This window comes from Eptatretus burgeri, chromosome 4, assembly GCF_056783735.1.
Source record: "Eptatretus burgeri isolate ZD-2024b chromosome 4, Ebu_testis_v1, whole genome shotgun sequence".
NCBI lineage: Eukaryota > Metazoa > Chordata > Myxini > Myxiniformes > Myxinidae > Eptatretus > Eptatretus burgeri.
The window spans coordinates 135,606,273-135,622,732 of NC_140964.1; the positions used below are offsets into that span (position 1 = coordinate 135,606,273).

The 16,460-nt window shown below is 44.4% G+C and overlaps 2 protein-coding genes across 6 annotated transcripts in view; both read right to left on the reverse strand.

The window, feature by feature from the left end:
• LOC147029185 (uncharacterized) overlaps positions 1 to 5,875 on the reverse strand; it is a 51,924-nt gene extending 46,049 nt beyond the window's left edge. For 4 of the 5 annotated variants that reach the window (XR_015056823.1, XR_015056822.1, XM_085876378.1 and 1 more), the window contains exon 1: positions 5,743 to 5,875. The gene's annotated coding sequence lies outside the window, so the exon portion shown is untranslated. The remainder of the gene's footprint in view (positions 1 to 5,742) is intronic. The other variant, XM_085876379.1, reaches the window with a different exon arrangement.
• Positions 5,763 to 16,460, reverse strand: part of LOC147029186 (protein FAM200C-like) — a 297,542-nt gene continuing 286,844 nt past the window's right edge. The window contains exons 12-13 of the transcript XR_015056816.1: positions 14,424 to 14,521; positions 5,763 to 5,882 (exon numbers count right to left, since the gene is read on the reverse strand). The gene's annotated coding sequence lies outside the window, so the exon portion shown is untranslated. The remainder of the gene's footprint in view (positions 5,883 to 14,423; positions 14,522 to 16,460) is intronic.

Genomic DNA, 16,460 nt, shown 5'->3' on the forward strand with positions numbered 1-16,460 from the left:
TTAGAAAAGTGCTGGAGAAGAAGAGGAGTCAGATGACAAGAAGAGGCTCGTTGAGGAGCCAAATGCGTAATCAAATAGGCATGATGAAGCGACATGCCACATGTTTGCATTGATACGGACCGGCTGTGAGAGAGAGGCCGAGTACACGGCTGAGACGCCGAGATAGGGTTAAAATAGATAAACATTATAAGTTACCTGTTTGTAAGAGTTTTAAGAGTTACTTTTGTTCATTGAACTCACTGGAAGTTTGTTGGCAGTGAGGTTGTTATATTATATTGTGTGGAGGTTTTACGGATTTGTAAATGCAATGATTTGCACGAAACGTTTTGTAGAGTGCAGGAGACGATTAACCAGCTGGGAGCGTGGTTGGTGATTTGCACGTGTTACTGAGAGTAAAAAATGAAACTTGTGCGAGTCCAATATTCACTGCAATGAAACGTGTTCTGTTGGGATTTTGACGATATTTTAACTCGTGCTGAGTTGAGCTGTGGGTTTGTTTGAAATGGCATGTTATACATTCTTTGCGTTGTATTTCCACGCGAAGGTCGCAAACTACACTGTGTGAGACCCCCTCCACTCAATCTGTGGGGGGTGGCCTATCTTTACACTGAGTCTTTGTTCGAGCCTTTGCTTTAGGTGTGAAATTCGATTCATATGCAGATTCAAGAGGATGAGATAGAAATGTGATTGGTATTTGTCACGTGATCACACGCGAGTCTATTAGATGCAATGCTGTCTAGTGTATGTGTTGAAGCCATGACAGAGTAATGCTAAACTGTGGGTTTTGCCTGTCAGAGTTTTTTTCCTTTTTCTTCCCACTGGATGTGGAGAGAACTTCCTGTTCCTCGTTCCTTAGTGTTTGTGGCGCACCCTCTGGACTGAATCTGTTTAAAGTGAAGTCCATTTAGGAAAAAGTGTTGAAGTTTTATTTTACAACCATCGGGATTTTGAATAAATTGTGAAATAACAATTGTGAATGTGGATATACTGTATGTGATTTAAATGTAGAAACGTGATTTGGAATGATTTTAATGATTTGATGATGTTTAGCACGTGGGGCAATTCACAGATAATAGATGATTCCCTCGGATGGACGTTGAAATATTGTTTTATTCGTCTGCGAATGTTGAGGTTACCTGAACTTGTGCTGGGAAGGCAATGGCAAACAACCCAGTGTAACCATTTGATCGATTCAGTCAAGGTAAATTCATGATTTAATTGGATAGATGCTGAAGATTAAATTTTTCATTTATTGATTTTAAAAGGAAATATTTTATTGTTTTGACCAAAAGTTGTTTAAGAGAGTTTGGATGTTTATAAGTCTGAAGTTTAAGATGCTTTTCTAAGACTGGGATAAAGATTGTGGAGGGTGAAGCTGCATGTGTAGACAGACTGTTTGAGCTGGAATTTAAACGATATTCGCCTGATAACAGATTTGACAAGTGATTTGACAATTTTTGAACAACTGTTTAAAATGATTTATTTGTTTTGATAAAAGAAAATGGATTCGTAATTGAGAAGGTCGGAGGAAGTGATAGATGGTTTGTGTATGTGAATTGGAAAAATGGCAGCATGTTTGCTGTTTTGGTGAGAGAAGTGGAGAGATGGAGAAATGTCAGAGATTTAAAATATCGATGGAAATAGCAAATGAGATGGATGTTTTGAGTGTACGTACAACTGGGATTTCTGTATATTTTAGCATGTTGTTTTGGGAAATAACAAGGAAAGGGATTAAAATATTGATATGACATATAATGCAAGTTAAATGCTTCCATAACAATCTTTGTTAGTCTTGTAGAACTACATGTGCCCATGACGTTTATTGATTGGTGTTTAATTGATGCTTTGTTTGTTTCGGAGTGTTGAAAGCAGTCTTTGAAGCAATGTACGATTTCATCTAAATGAACTTTGGAATGAAATTCCACACAAAGATTGGACGATGGGAGAAGCCAGATTTGGGTGATTGAGCATTCAACACATGATTATCCCTCCCCTTCCCGAGGAGATAAGATGGAGCAATGTGGGAAAAGAAAGAAAAAACCCACTGAGGAGAAGGTTGAGCAAAGTCTTAACGTCGGCGTTGTGTGGTGCCTGCATGGAGGAATGTTCTCAGCCACACTCTCGATTGCCGCTCTGCAAATACATCGTGAACTTGCTGTGGTTGCTTCAATGTACGACAGGCCTGGAGTTCCACACTGCGCTCCTTCAACCCAGTGTGCAGCCCAAACTTGTACTTGCCCACATCTACCTTCTCCTCAGCTCAAGGAGTGCTTCGATTGTGTTTCCCGTTGGGTGCCGCTCTATCCACACCCTGACCTGTTTATCTTCTGACTTCGGGTAGCATGTTTCCAATGTGTGACACATGCTGATGAACAGGCCATAAATTAAATGGAAACACACTCATTTTCTGATATGAACACTCACTGCCATTGTTGATTGAACTTGAATAATGGAAATCTTTTCTCCTTCAGGAATGGGACATGGTAATCATGTGTAAGAAAAATTATTCAAATTTTCCTAAAAAAAAAAAAACGGGGGAGTGTGGGGGAAAAATTTATATTAATGTATTTTAAATTGTAACAAATGGAGTTTCAGAAATGTAACTTTTATGCTGCAAATTGAATTGGCTGTCATTTCTGGCCAAAAGACTTTTGCCCTAAATGATAAGAAATGTGTTGTTCTGGAGCAGAGTGACCGAGCTGATAAATGAACCTTTGCTTAGAAAATGTACGAAGTGACTTTTTGTCTAAAGGACACGTCTACAGTCTGGGTGAATATCCCCCAACCTCTCTCTCATGAAAGTATAAAATGCTTTGAAAGACACATTTTCTTAGTACGAGCACGTGAGGAAGTATAGTTTCTCAGTGGCTCGTACTCCTTGGAACTGACCAAGTACCAAGTTAGAATAAAACTCTCTGATGTAATGTAGAAGTGAATTGAATCGGGTTGGTCTAACTGTTAACTAAAGTAAGAATAAATGAAATAGAACCAAATAATATTGCAATCAAATGGGGATTCTTAAGTTCATTGTACAAAGGTGAGAAGTGTATGGTGTATAATTAGGAAATAAATTGTTTCACAAGGAAGGACTTGTGTGGACATCAGTTTTATCAGTGTCGATAGGGTTTTTTTGTAGGGTTTTATAATCAAATCGGACAAACGTTAAACTCTGTCTGAAGTCAAATAGGATTCCACAATCGACCAGTTAGAATCCTTCAGGAGGACAACGATCACAACAAAGTGGGTTTAAAAAATCCACATCACTGGCCTCGCTGATCAGTCTCCTCCTTGCTTGGTCATCCAGCTTGGAGGGACAGCTTGATCTTGACAGGGTCTTAGTGGTGACACATGCCTTACACTTCTTTGCGATCGTCTTGTGTGTGCTCCAAAGGATATTCAAAGTCTTCGAAATATATTTATACCCATACCCTGATCTGTACCTTTCCACAACTTTATCCCAGAAGTCTTTTTAAGGCTCCTTGGTGCTCATGGTTTCGTCTTCACTGTGAAATCCACCATCCAGCAGAGGAAACTTACAGGAACAGCCGATTATATTCTGAAACTAGAAGGGCACTCGGTCGAGCACATACCTCCGCCACGAAAAGCCTGACCTACGAGAACATATTGGGCCCATGACATGTTTACCTCCGCCACCAAACGTGAAGCAGGTGATGTCTCTGTTTGTGTACAGAATATCTCAAAAAGCTGTGGACAGATCCAGATGAAATTGTGGACATGTTGGATGTATGACAAGGACAAACCGATTAGATTTTGGTGAAGATCTGGATCCGGATCCAACTACGTGTGTGTACGTGTGTGCGTGTGTACGTGAAAATTGCTGCTTTTGCCTGTTATCTCCACACGTGGGTGGGTTTAAGGAGGTGAAACAGAGACCTGCGAGGTCTCAAAGTGTGTGTACGTGTGTGTGTGTGTGTGTGTGTGTGTGTGTGTGTGTGAGTGTGATTGGTATCGACATATGTGGGTTTCAGAATGTGGAATGGAGTCCTCCCAGGGTGGGCTCAGGTATCCCCCTTCATTTTGGTAAGGGAACACGATTCATGGACCAAGTTGTGAAGTTTTCTGTTTTCAAAGTTTTGTGCCGAGTTACTGAGCCCTGGATGGCTTCCAACTGTAGTTTGTTTGTCGTAATATTTCCAGGGATGGATATTAATATCTCTGTGAGGTTCTTCTTCATCATTCCCATGAGGTTCTTCATCATTGGTCCAACTTTGGCATTCTTCAGCTTGCAGGATCTTTTCACTTCATGCTTGAGATTTTGGTATTTTTGTCATTTTCTTGATTTATACATTGTTAGTCCAAAATCACTGATATGAACACCTCAATAACAATGCCTTCTCTTTTTTTGTGCCAAAGTATGATATCTTGTCACAATGCTTTGTTTTCGATGTTCACACCTGATGGGATCATAAGGTCGTACGTGAGCGGTACTTCAATGTTTTCAGTGAATCCTTTTGGTCAATTTTCCCACAAATTTTCTGGAACTGGAACATCAAAGTTTTTCCAGATGTGCCAGTGGAGACTTTACAAACTCTGTTGTGTTGTTTTGTGTACAACTGTTCTGACACGTTTTTGTTTTTGTTTGTGTGTTCGTTCATTTTGCGTCACACATCATTCTCTTTGCGAACCCCAGATTCACCCCTCACCTGTCTGGATTTTTTTATTTTTATCTCCTCCCCCCACACCAAACACAAGCACACATGTATGCGCACCTCCCTGCTACATTGAATAGCAACGTTTGGTGAGATGTCGCTCTCTTCACTCATGTCTCCCCTCGGAGGGGGGAGGGGTGGGCGGCGTGAGCGGGGAGGGGGTGGGGGAGACACCGCGAGTGGGGAGGGGGTAGGGGAGACGTCACAAGCGTGGAGGGTGAGGGAGACGTCGTGAGTGTGGTGGGGAGGGATGGGGGAGACGTCGTGAGCGTGGGGGGGGTGGGGGAGACGGAACAAAAGCCGTGGAGGGGAGTGTGGGGGAGATGCCGTGAGCGTGGGGGAGTGGGGGGGACGTCGCGAGCGTGGGGGGGGGGGGTGGGGGAGACATCGTGAGCGTGGTGAGGGGGTGGGGGAGACGTCTTGAGCGTGGTGGGGAGGGATGGGGAGACGTCGTGAGCGTGGGGGGGGGTGGGGGAGACGGAACAAAAGCCGTGGAGGGGGGGGGTGGAGGATGTGCTCCCTCCCCGTGTGTTCTGTAAACCCCTAATCATGACCTTGTGGAGCCCTAGTTAACGAGGATGTAATCTTGGTGGAATGTTAACCAGGAATGTTATATTTTGTCCCCACACGATGTTTAGTTTTACCTTCTGGGATTATAAATCAGGTTTTTAATCTCCATTCACGTTATGAACGTTAAACATCCCACGGAACAGGTGAAGTAGGTAATCGGACCTCGTCCCCTCGTTTCACCTCCTCATTTAGAGATCAAATTGGATTTACAAGTTAATTATAAAAGGTTTCTGGTAGTTTTGTGATTAAAATGAAGAATGAGGTTTAATCCTCGTTGGAGGAAGTTTAGTGATGATGTGATTATTAAACAATGTGGTGAATAAAACAAAACGAGTGAAAAACACCTCATTAAATCAACAACCAAACACCTCAACAAACATTGAATAAAAACTCCTTTAACTTTCCTTCATTTCCGTCATCGAGGAACAGAAAATTATTATTTAATATTTAAATTAACGTTTACACATCTTTCTCGGTATTAATGAGGAAACTCCGAACTCACCTCTTCCTCAGGAGATCCGACCCGACCACGAGGACCTTGGTTCCAGTTCCGGTACAAGGTTTCCAAGGAGATCACCGGGACACGGACGGTTTCTCGAACAAATCCCGTCCGCTCCGTCGTGTTCACTTTTCCTCGATCCTCTGTGTGACAATTTCCCCCAAACGAATGTGTTGTGATCGCAGTGGGTACAAAGTACGGAGAAGAGGGAAGAAAGATAAATAGATGGGGAATCAGGAGGAACCCCCGACCGAGCTTATCTATAGACCCTACCGACCACCGTGCAGATTGTTTTTTCTTGGTGGGTGGGGGGGGAGGGGTTACGTGTTTTTACACATTGAAGAATTCTGATGAAAAGTTACAATAAAAGTATAAAATACAAGTTTTAGTAAAATGATGAGGAAACATCACAGGGGTAAATACTTGTGAACATTTCATCGGTTGTGATATCGTTTTGATTTTCAATCCGACGACTTCGGACATTTTTGCGATTTCACGGCTGAAGCGGTTCTCTCGAGGGCTTGCTCCACTTGCCGAGCGGCTTGAAAAACCGTTCATTCGGAACGAATGGCTTGGAAAGCGATAGCAAGCCGCTTGCTGACGGAACACACCTTGCTCCTTCAAATCAACACCGTTTGGAATGAGTGTGTGTACCTTCAGAATGAGTGTAATGTTCTTCTTCTTCACCGAGCTTTTTAAAATTGTCAGGCTGTGTGGGACAATGATCGCCAATAAAAGACTGTAAGATATGTTGAGGTCATACGGGACATGAGGAAACCTCAGTACATGAAAACTCGATGGCACTACCGCAAACTATACTAACATGGCTTCTATACAGTGAGCAGAAGAGATTCTTGGTGATCAATCAAAACAGAGAAGATGAAGGCTGTGCTTTCATCTGTTAACTATTACGCTGATTGGCTGTGTGAGGAGGCCATGTGTAATGTGATTGGCTGTGTGAGGAGGCCATGTGTAATGTGATTGGCTGTGTGAGGAGGTCATGTGCAATGTGATTGGCTGTGTGAGGAAGCCATGTGTAATGTGATTGGCTGTGTGAGGTCATGTGCAATGTGATTGGCTGTGTGAGGAGGCCATGTGCAATGTGATTGGCTGTGTGAGGAAGCCATGTGTAATGTGATTGGCTGTGTGAGGTCATGTGCAATGTGATTGGCTGTGTGAGGAGGCCATGTGCAATGTGATTGGCTGTGTGAGGAGGCCATGTGTAATGTGATTGGCTGTGTGAGGAGGTCATGTGCAATGTGATTGGCTGTGTGAGGAGGCCATGTGTAATGTGATTGGCTGTGTGAGGAGGCCATTTACAATGTGATTGGCTCCTGGAAAAAATTATCGTGTATCCTTATTAAAAGCTAATATTCGAAATATGATGCAATATTTTTACAATCAGAACTCATGGCCCAAACAATTATGTTGAAATCGAGTTAAATCTGAGAAAAAAAACGATTTCTTAAAACCCCATTTTAAAAAATAATACACTCGGCAGCGCATCATCATCTCCTTCCTCCCTTCCTTCCCTCCCACCCTTCCTTCTTTCCTTCCCACCCTCCCTTCCCTCTCTCCCACCCTTTCTTCCTTCCCTCCCACCCTTTCTTCCTTCCTTCCCACCCTTCCTTCTTTCCTTCCCACCCTCCCTTCCCTCTCTCCCACCCTTTCTTCCTTCCCTCCCACCCTTTCTTCCTTCCTTCCCAACCTTCCGTCCTGCCTACCCTTCCTTCCTCCTCCTCCTCGAGTGCTGGAGGAATACCTAATGACTGGTTAACGAACCTGTGTGACAGGAGACCGGAGCAATGCTGGCTGAGCGGTGCAGACACAAGTGGCCACTTCAGGCGAGGTAAAGGTAAACTATGACAGGTTCTCTTCCCCTCTCCTTTTGTTACGTTACGCATTTGCACAGCCGCCAATCCTGTCTCTGTGTCTCTTTGGGTGACGTAATCTTGAGGATTCGAGTTGAATCATTTTGTGGGAGAAAAGCCAATTGTGGCACTGTGCGAGAGAAGTTCTAAGGGTCCCCTTGTGAACATCATTCCATTCCGTTAGGATCGAGGACCCTTGATATAAGACTCACAAGTAAACATCATTTAAATTTAAGGGCCCCTTTTGACAAATGTATGATTGCGATGTGAACTTTCAAGGATCCTTGGTTTGCTATCGGAATATATTGTTATGGTTCTCAGAACCCCATGCATACAACAGATAGTTGTCCTGAGTCAGTTATTTCATTAATAGACGTGTTGCTAGATCCCCACCTTTTGTCTCGTGGGACAGCAGGGAGTGCGTTGCGATGGGTTGTTAGTTTGGTTATCAAATCATTTTCCCCCTCCATTCCATTTCCTACTCTTCCTCTTTTCACTGCTGAGGTAAATTTGCCTCGCTTGCTCCTCCCGTCTCGCTTACCACAGCGTGACGATCCACGGTGCCTTCATCTCGCTTGCTGCTGTCGTTTCGCTGGTCACAGCGTACCACCGTCTACATTCTACCCGCTGTATCCGGAGTCTCGTTTCCTGAGGAAAAATCCCGACGTTCGCTACGGAAGCTGCGCCACCATCCACCATCCCAAACCCAGACATGCGGCGTGGGCGGGCCAAAGTACCGTCTGGCTGAAACACCGCCCAGAAAGGAGGACCACATGAAGGGCCGGTCCAATCGGGATGCTCGGATCGGACAATGACGTCAGTTTCGCCATGGCTCCTCCCTGAGCTCCGGGATTTATAAAGTACAGAGCAATCCTCAGAGGAAAGGGTGGTTGTTGTTGTAGATTGAAAGGATGAAGTCGGTGGGAGTTGGTTGTTGTTGATTGAAAGGAAGAAGTCGGTGGGAGTTGGTTGAATGAAGGTCGAAGGCGTGAAAGTCGGTTGGAAAGTGGAGAATTGAAGGAGTTGTTGTGAAGGTGTTCCTGCGGCTTGGCTCTGCCTACGCCTCGCCTCGACGGCCCGCCTACTGTACTGGTCCCCGCCGACACGACCTTGACCAAGCCTCTTGCCTGGTTCTGCCTGCTGCTCATCTCTCACCCCCCACCCATTTTGGACTCCGCTCTTCTCCACTTGAGCCCCTCCTGCAGACACGATCTCCACACGTACGGTTGTGGCCGAACAACTCAACCATTGTCGGGTGCCACACCACGGAGCATCCCTCCCCCGAAACGCTCAGGTGCCAAGAAACTGTAACCTCAACTCCCTCCCTCCCTGGCTGCAAAAGTCCTTTTCAGAATTGGGTGTACTTTGTCTGAGTGTGTGTCTGAGAGTGTTGGCGCCTGTCCGTTAAGTAAGCCTGTATAAGATCTTTTATTGTTGTGATTATTGCTTCATTCATGTCACATCAAGTCTGCACTGTCTGCTTTGTAAGTTGCTTGTATAATTGCCGCACCCCACACCTCTCTCATCTTCCCTGCATTACACATCCAATAAACCTTTGTTGTGCCACATGCTTTTCCTCGCTTATTGTAAATAAATAATTGTTGTTGAAATGTTCTCAGCTCGCCTTTGTCTTTTCCCCCATTGGTCCAGCATGGTTCGAATCAAAGTTTAGCCGGGTCTTTATTTCCAACAATCCGTTCCTTCAAGCCGGTACGTCTTTGGTAGTGCCACTCGGCTGCATCCAATCCGGAAAGGAGATCCGATCCGGTAGAGTGATCCCATTCGGACAAGGCGTACTGAGGGCGTGGTTCCCCGGTGGTTAAACCGTATGGTTAATTAGGTAACCGGATTCACCTAAAGTCGGGAGGGCCCTCGGCCATGCGGTTGAGTTATTGGCGTCCACGGTCGGTTAAGCGACCTGCCGCATCACGGAATTATCCGTGAGCGACGCCCTACAATTCTGGGGAGTCTGGTGAGAATTGATGTAGCTTCCCCCACCGAGTTGTCTTCTCACCCAACCTCGCCAGCTCGCAACAATATGATTGTTATATCCTGTATATGAATGTCTGACTGCGCTTCAAAAGTATATTTGTTCATTATGCCTGAAGCTGGTTTACATTGGAGCAATGTGGAATATTTGACGGAGATGAGGTCAATGTTTTAAATGTTTGAGGGATAGTTTGTTTATGTGTTGGTGTACAACGTTTTAGTGTGTGCATGTGTACAAGTGTGTGTCAGTTTGTGTCTTCGGAATGGGTAGTAGGCACGGAGACCACGCGGGTGCCCAAAGGGAGGTGTGACAGAAAGTTAAAGGGATCTCTTATTGCCCGTTTGATAAGGTTCCATTGCAGTGGGAAAATTCATGTGATGTTCAATGTTTTTCATGTAATGTTTAAAACCTCATGAAAAAGTATCTTGGACTGGTAATCCAACGTCTCATGGAATATTTGCCTTTTGTTTGTGTTGTTTTAAGTTGTAAACTGTTTGATAGATTGTGGAGCTCCTGATGCCATCATCACCGGGGAGATGAATACAATCAATATGGCGATGTGTCCAATAATATGGGATAGCTCTGCAAACCCTCAATACGAACAATACGAAAATGAATTCACCATGTTATAATGCGTGAGCGATTTTCCGCTCCCACCCATTTCTAGTGAATGTACACACAAGAGAGCGCATCTCCTCGAGTCATATACACTTGTCGGAGAACCTGCAGCTTATTTGTGAATTAATTTTCATTTATTTAGTTCATTTTTGAAATTTGAGCTCATCCTGTCTTTCTTTCCATCATCGCACACAATCTGAATCTTACGTGTTGTTAAATGGAGGTAATGTGAATGGCTAACCACTTCGTTGGTTCGATTGAGCTGATGCGGTGCCAATCCACGTTTCCAGTAAGCGGGACGTCTGGGGTGTGGAGGAGTCACAATCGATCCGTCCGATGTACTCACGTCCCGATGCTGTAAACGGGTTGCCAGTAATTTAAACACAAGGTAAAATGGCAGATGAAAGATACAGTGGCCTTTTGCCAATAGTTTCACATTATTATCAGCAGAAGGGAGAAAGATTCTTCCCTGCCACATTCCAAGTGCACTGTGCTAAGGCTTCAGACAGTGTGCATGGTGAGCGTGCCCCGTGGGTGAATTCTGCCTTGATGAGAATCCCTGTGTTTCACAGGCAGGCAGGGTGGGAAAGCAAAGATCTGTTATGCCAATTGAATGATACAGTAAAATGTACTCCTGGTTGAAATGTTTGGATCATCATGTGAAACACCAGGTAGGGAATTGAACCCAGAGGAGACAGCTTAGAGGCGAGTGTGCATCCAGTCGAGGAAAGGTTTCATCAATTATTTGGCTTTATTCAGTCTTGTTCACCTTTTCTCGTTTGTTTGGCTTGCCAACGAATATGGCACCTGAGCACTGCATCATGGGATTCGATGTCAGCTCGATGAAGTCGTTTAAATATACTAGTGCATGCCCGTACGTGCGTGGCCGTACGTGTGTGGCCATACGTGCGTGGCCTGCCAAGCGAGTAGTTCGTTCTTCATCCGTTTCAGCTGCAAGACGCCTTGCCTCGCGTGCAGTGTTGTCTGCCAAGCGAGCAGTTCGTTCTTCATCCCTTTCAGCTGCATGACACCTTGTCACGCGAGTTGTGTCGTGTGTCAAGCGTGCAGCTCGTGCTTCGTTGGATTCCATTGCACGTGCACGACATGCAGCTTCGTTCCTTCGCTCTCGTAAACGACGACTGGATTGGGGCATTGTGTTTATCTGTAAATGCGCATAAGAAATCGAGAAATTATTCGAATACACGAAGTCGTCACTATCCGGAAGTCCATACGTTGTAACCTGGAATGGGGAATGCGGCTGAGGTTCTCTTCCCCATCGGCCACGCCTACGCAGCAACATGTCCTGTCATTGGTTGGTAAATAAATGGCCATAATTTGGGAAGCACTTGTCCGATTCATATCAAACCTTGAAAAGGCACATACTCAGGTCTCCAGCAATATAGCTGGCAAGTTTCAAATGGATCGGACCAGTGGTTGTCGAGAAACAGTGGTTACACACACACACACACACACACACACACACACACACACACACACACACACACACACACACACACACACACACACACACACACACACACACACACACACACACACACACACACACTGCTGGAATTATAGATCGATCAATGGATGCTCATCGAAAAAATTGATGAAGTCGATGTGGAAGGGTGAGTTGTGTCAGCTTGTTTGGTTGCATGTTTGGTTGCATGTTTGGTTGCATATTTGGTTGCTGGTTTGGTTTTGGCAGTTGATTGTGACAGGAATGTCTGGTTGGTCAGTGTGTGTTTGGTGGGGTGCATCTCGAGATGTTTGGTGTGAGAATCACCAGAGCAGCAGTATGCGGCTGGATGATGTCTAAATTTGGTTGGAATTTGTTGGACATTGTGGTATTTTGCATACTGGTTTGCAGAGGAGGAGAAAGATTGAAAATTGACTGAAATGCTGGTGCTATTGTTACAAATCTGGCAGCCATTTGCACACAACAGCCAGAGTCCCCACAGTTCAGTTATTTTGATAAGTATGTGTTTATAGTTAGGGTCCCGTCCCTATATTTAATGGGCGATTCAGTGCATGTGCGCTGCGAGTTATTTTTTAGTTAGAATTAATAACAACAACAGCAACATCCTCTTTCACGCATGTCGGCCGAGCACAGACGTGGGCGTGGCTTCCATTGCCTCAGATCAGAGCCCCGCTCCGAAAAAGGGCATGGAGTGTTTCCTCTGCCCAATGAGCGAAGGGTGAGCATCGCACGCGCGCCCCAGCCAATGGGCAGCCAGAACGCCCAGGGATAAGAAGCAGTCTTTGTCGTGGTTCAAGCGATCTTGGTCTTGGTGGTCGCAAGGTCGGTCGAGTGAGAAGAGTTTGTGTCTGGCCCCCGATGTGTGTGTGTGTGTGTGTGTGTGCGTGTGTGCGTGTGTGCGTGTGTGCGTGTGTGCGTGTGTGCGTGTGTGCGTGTGTGCGTGTGTGCGTGTGTGCGTGTGTGCGTGTGTGCGTGTGTGTGTGTGTGTGTGTGTGTGTGTGTGTGTGTGTGTGTGTGTGTGTGTGTGTGTGTGTGGGCCCCGTCTTTAAGTAAAATCGTTAAAGTGCCTTGTTTGTTTGCACATTGCATATTATAGTCGTGATAACTCTGCTCTGTATTATAAATATCATAAATAAACCTGTTATAAATAAACCCCATGTTAAATGTTCCAGTCCGTTGCCTGTCATTTCTTCCATTGGCCCAGTATGGCTCGGACTTGAGAATTTGGGAGGCCGATTGTGCCGTAAATTGTTATTTGGACCGGCGCGACTTTGGTAATTCCCGCTCGGTTACGCCGGATCCGAGTCGGTAACAGCGACTCGGTTCGGACAAATCCGGCCGAGAGTGTGGCTTCCCTGGTAGTTAGATGGTGTGAGTACTTCAGTAGATTGGAATAGACAAGTGCACCCTACTTCACTCTGTCAAAATATTGGCGACCACGGTCCTTTAAGTGACCTGTCGACTCTGCAGTTATCCGGGGTGACGACCTTATATTCTGGGTGTCCGATGGGAGATGGCCCTACTGCTCCATCTTGCGGTCGTTCCTCCCAACCGACCCCCGTCCCAGAACAATATTGAGTGCGGTTGGTGAAGTGAGCACATTGGTGAAAATAGAACCACCAGCGTGCGATGCTGCGATAAGAATGAGTTTTAAATTTATAACGGCTTCCCCAGTGTGTTATGGATTTGAATGCCGCACATAGTGAGCCGACGGGGAAGGTGTTGCAGGGGGCACCACATGTTAGAGCAGACAGTCAGGCCACCCTTTGTACAGATTTAAAAAACACTGTAAAATGAATTTCTTGCAGGCAGATGTACGTAGATGAGCATGTCGGCAGATGCCTGAAAGTGAACATATCGTACGGTAACCATGGCAACAGTAGTGGCGATACTCAGATTTTGGTCAAGATCTGAATCCAGATCCAGCCTTTCAGCGGATTTAAAAGATACCATTGCTACATATTCAATTCATCCTAAGAACAGATTGTTCAATCTCAGCTTATGAGATGTAAATCCAATGATTTGAGGGACACTGTTTGTTGTGACCATTAAATGAACGTCATTGAAAGTGCATTAATGAAATTATTTCAATGGTCAAAGCAAGTCGAGAGATAGATAGATAGATCGATAGATCTTGCTGAAGGAGTTGGAGGGTAGAAAATCACGAGCCCATTCCCACTGTTTTTATCTGTGAATTTAATTGCAAATTGCCTTTTGTATCCCAAAGCCTGTTTGAGATTTATATTTTTTTAAAGCAAACTTTTAAAATGACATTACAGGAATGATTGCTTCCATGGGTGTTTTTTTTTTCGAGATCCAATCCAAGATGGCCGACTGGTGGCCATTTTGTTCCTCAAATGTTTCCCCAACCATTTCTCAGATGCACGTTCTGATTTTGTTCAAACTTGGCACAGGCACAGTAGATGATGGCATACATGTGCACTTCTCCTTATTTTCTGATCTGATCAAAGATGGCTGACTGGTCGACTGGTGGCCATTTTAGTTGTCAATAAATATGGGCAAGCCCTTTAAATCCAGACAGCACAATTTCTGAAACAACAGGGGCGATGACGTTTTATGTCTTTTTCCGCGTTGAAAAATGACAATTCTTTGCTTTTCTCTCACAGGAAACAACATTTGGAGGCTTGGGAAAGAATCCTTTTTTCTAATATTTTCTGTTATTCCTTGGCTGTAATTGACTGTTTACACATTTTCAACTCACCAAAACCAGCAGATGTAAATGCACCCCAGATGATTATTCCACCTCCTCCATGCTTCACAGTTGTTGAAATGCACTCAGGGTTGAATCTCCCGGCAGATCTGTGAAGGCAACTTTCTGGGGCATCACGGCTAAGCTCAAATATTGATTCATCACTCCACAGAACTCTCTGAAACCAATCAGAATCACAGTTGCCATATTTGGCCAAAAGGGCAATCTGTCCTGAATGTTTTTCTGAGAGGGTCATACAAGGAAATCAGACATATGTGGAGGCCATTCAGCCCATCATGTTTGTGCTACATCAACACCACCCTAATTTATCAACACAAGATCCAAAGAAGAAAATGCAAATATTTTTGGCATTACAATTGCTCATCCCCAACATCTTCCACTTGCTCAGGTTAAATTCCATCTGCCAATATTTTGCCCAATCGATGCAACTATCAATACTTTCCTGAAGCTGGTCACCACCGCCCTCTGCTATCCACCTTATCACCAAGCTTTGTGTCATTTGCAAATTTGGAAAGCTTACTCTTCATCCCATTATCCAAATCATTGATGTAAATAATGAATCGTGATGGTCCGAGTACTAATCCCTGAGGTACCCCACGACTTACATCCTCCCAGCAAGACGTCATCCCACTTACAGTTACTCTTTGCTTCCCATCACAAAGCCAGTTTGCAATCCAATTAGCTATCTGATTTGCCACTCCACAAGCACTCACTTTGGCTGACAACCTCCGATGTGTTTCTTTATCAAATTCCTTCTTATTGTCGAGATATACTCTATCCACTGCCTTTCCCTCATCCACCCAAACAGTTGCTGCTTCAGAGAACTCGAAAAGATTTGGAAGACAGGAACAATAACCTTTGGCAAACCCATGCTGACAACCTTTAATTAGTTTGTATTTATAAAAAATGGTTCTTCATCTGGACCTGAATTAATGTCTCCAACACCTTACCCACAACTGAAGTTAATCTAACAGGTCTATAGTTTCCCAATTCTTCTCTGGATCCTTTCTCAAATAATGGTGTTACATTTGCTATTCTCCAATTCCGTGGTACCTGTCCTGACTCCAGTTAACTATTGAAAATATCCGTTAACATCTCGCTTACCTGCTCAGCCCATTCCATCAATACTCTCGGGTGCATATTATCTGGCCTTATCTTCTCCAATATTTCCCATCTGTTCCTTTACTTCCTCCACTCCAAACTGTATCTTCTGTAAAAGCCCTTCTTCACCTCCTTGATCGACCCTTTCAGCTTTTGGCAATTCTCCTGACTGTTCTTGTGTAAAAAGTTGAAGCAAAATATCTGTTTAATAAGCTGCCATCTCACTTTCTTCATGAACAACTCTCCCGGTGCCATTCCTCAATGAGCACACACTGGTCCGAACCTGTTCTTTTCCCCTGATATACTTAAATAATGCCTTGCGATTATGTTTAATATTCTTCACCATTTCTTTCTCAAACTCTCTTTTGGCTTGCCGAGATATTTTATTTACTTGCCTCTGTTTACTCTGACACTGACATAAATCTCACTCTTGTTCTGTTATTTTAAATCGAATAAATTTCTTCTGCTTCTCCTTAATAGCATTCCTTATCTCACTACTCAATCACCCTGGCTTCTTTCTGCTCATAGTTTTACACATTATTGGAATGTACTTACTCTGCACTGCACACATTTGCTCCTTGAAGGTTTCCCATTTTTTCGATGCTGATTGTCCGACTGTTAGCTTCTCCCAATCTGCATCACCCCACTCTCTCCTCATACCCTCAAGGTTTGCCTACCTGAAATCTTATCGTCTTATCCCTAACCCTTCACAGAGTCTTTGAACACACAATGTTGTGGTCACTTGCTCCTAAATTCTCCTCCACCTCCTCCATCATATTGCCATCATTATTTAAAAGGAGGTCGAACACTGCACTCCCCCTTGTGGGCTTATCTACAAACCGGGTTAAAAAGCAATCCTGGACTAAAACGAGGAAATCCTCATCTGCTCTGTCTTTCCCTGTTTCTGGACCCAATCTATCCCTGGCA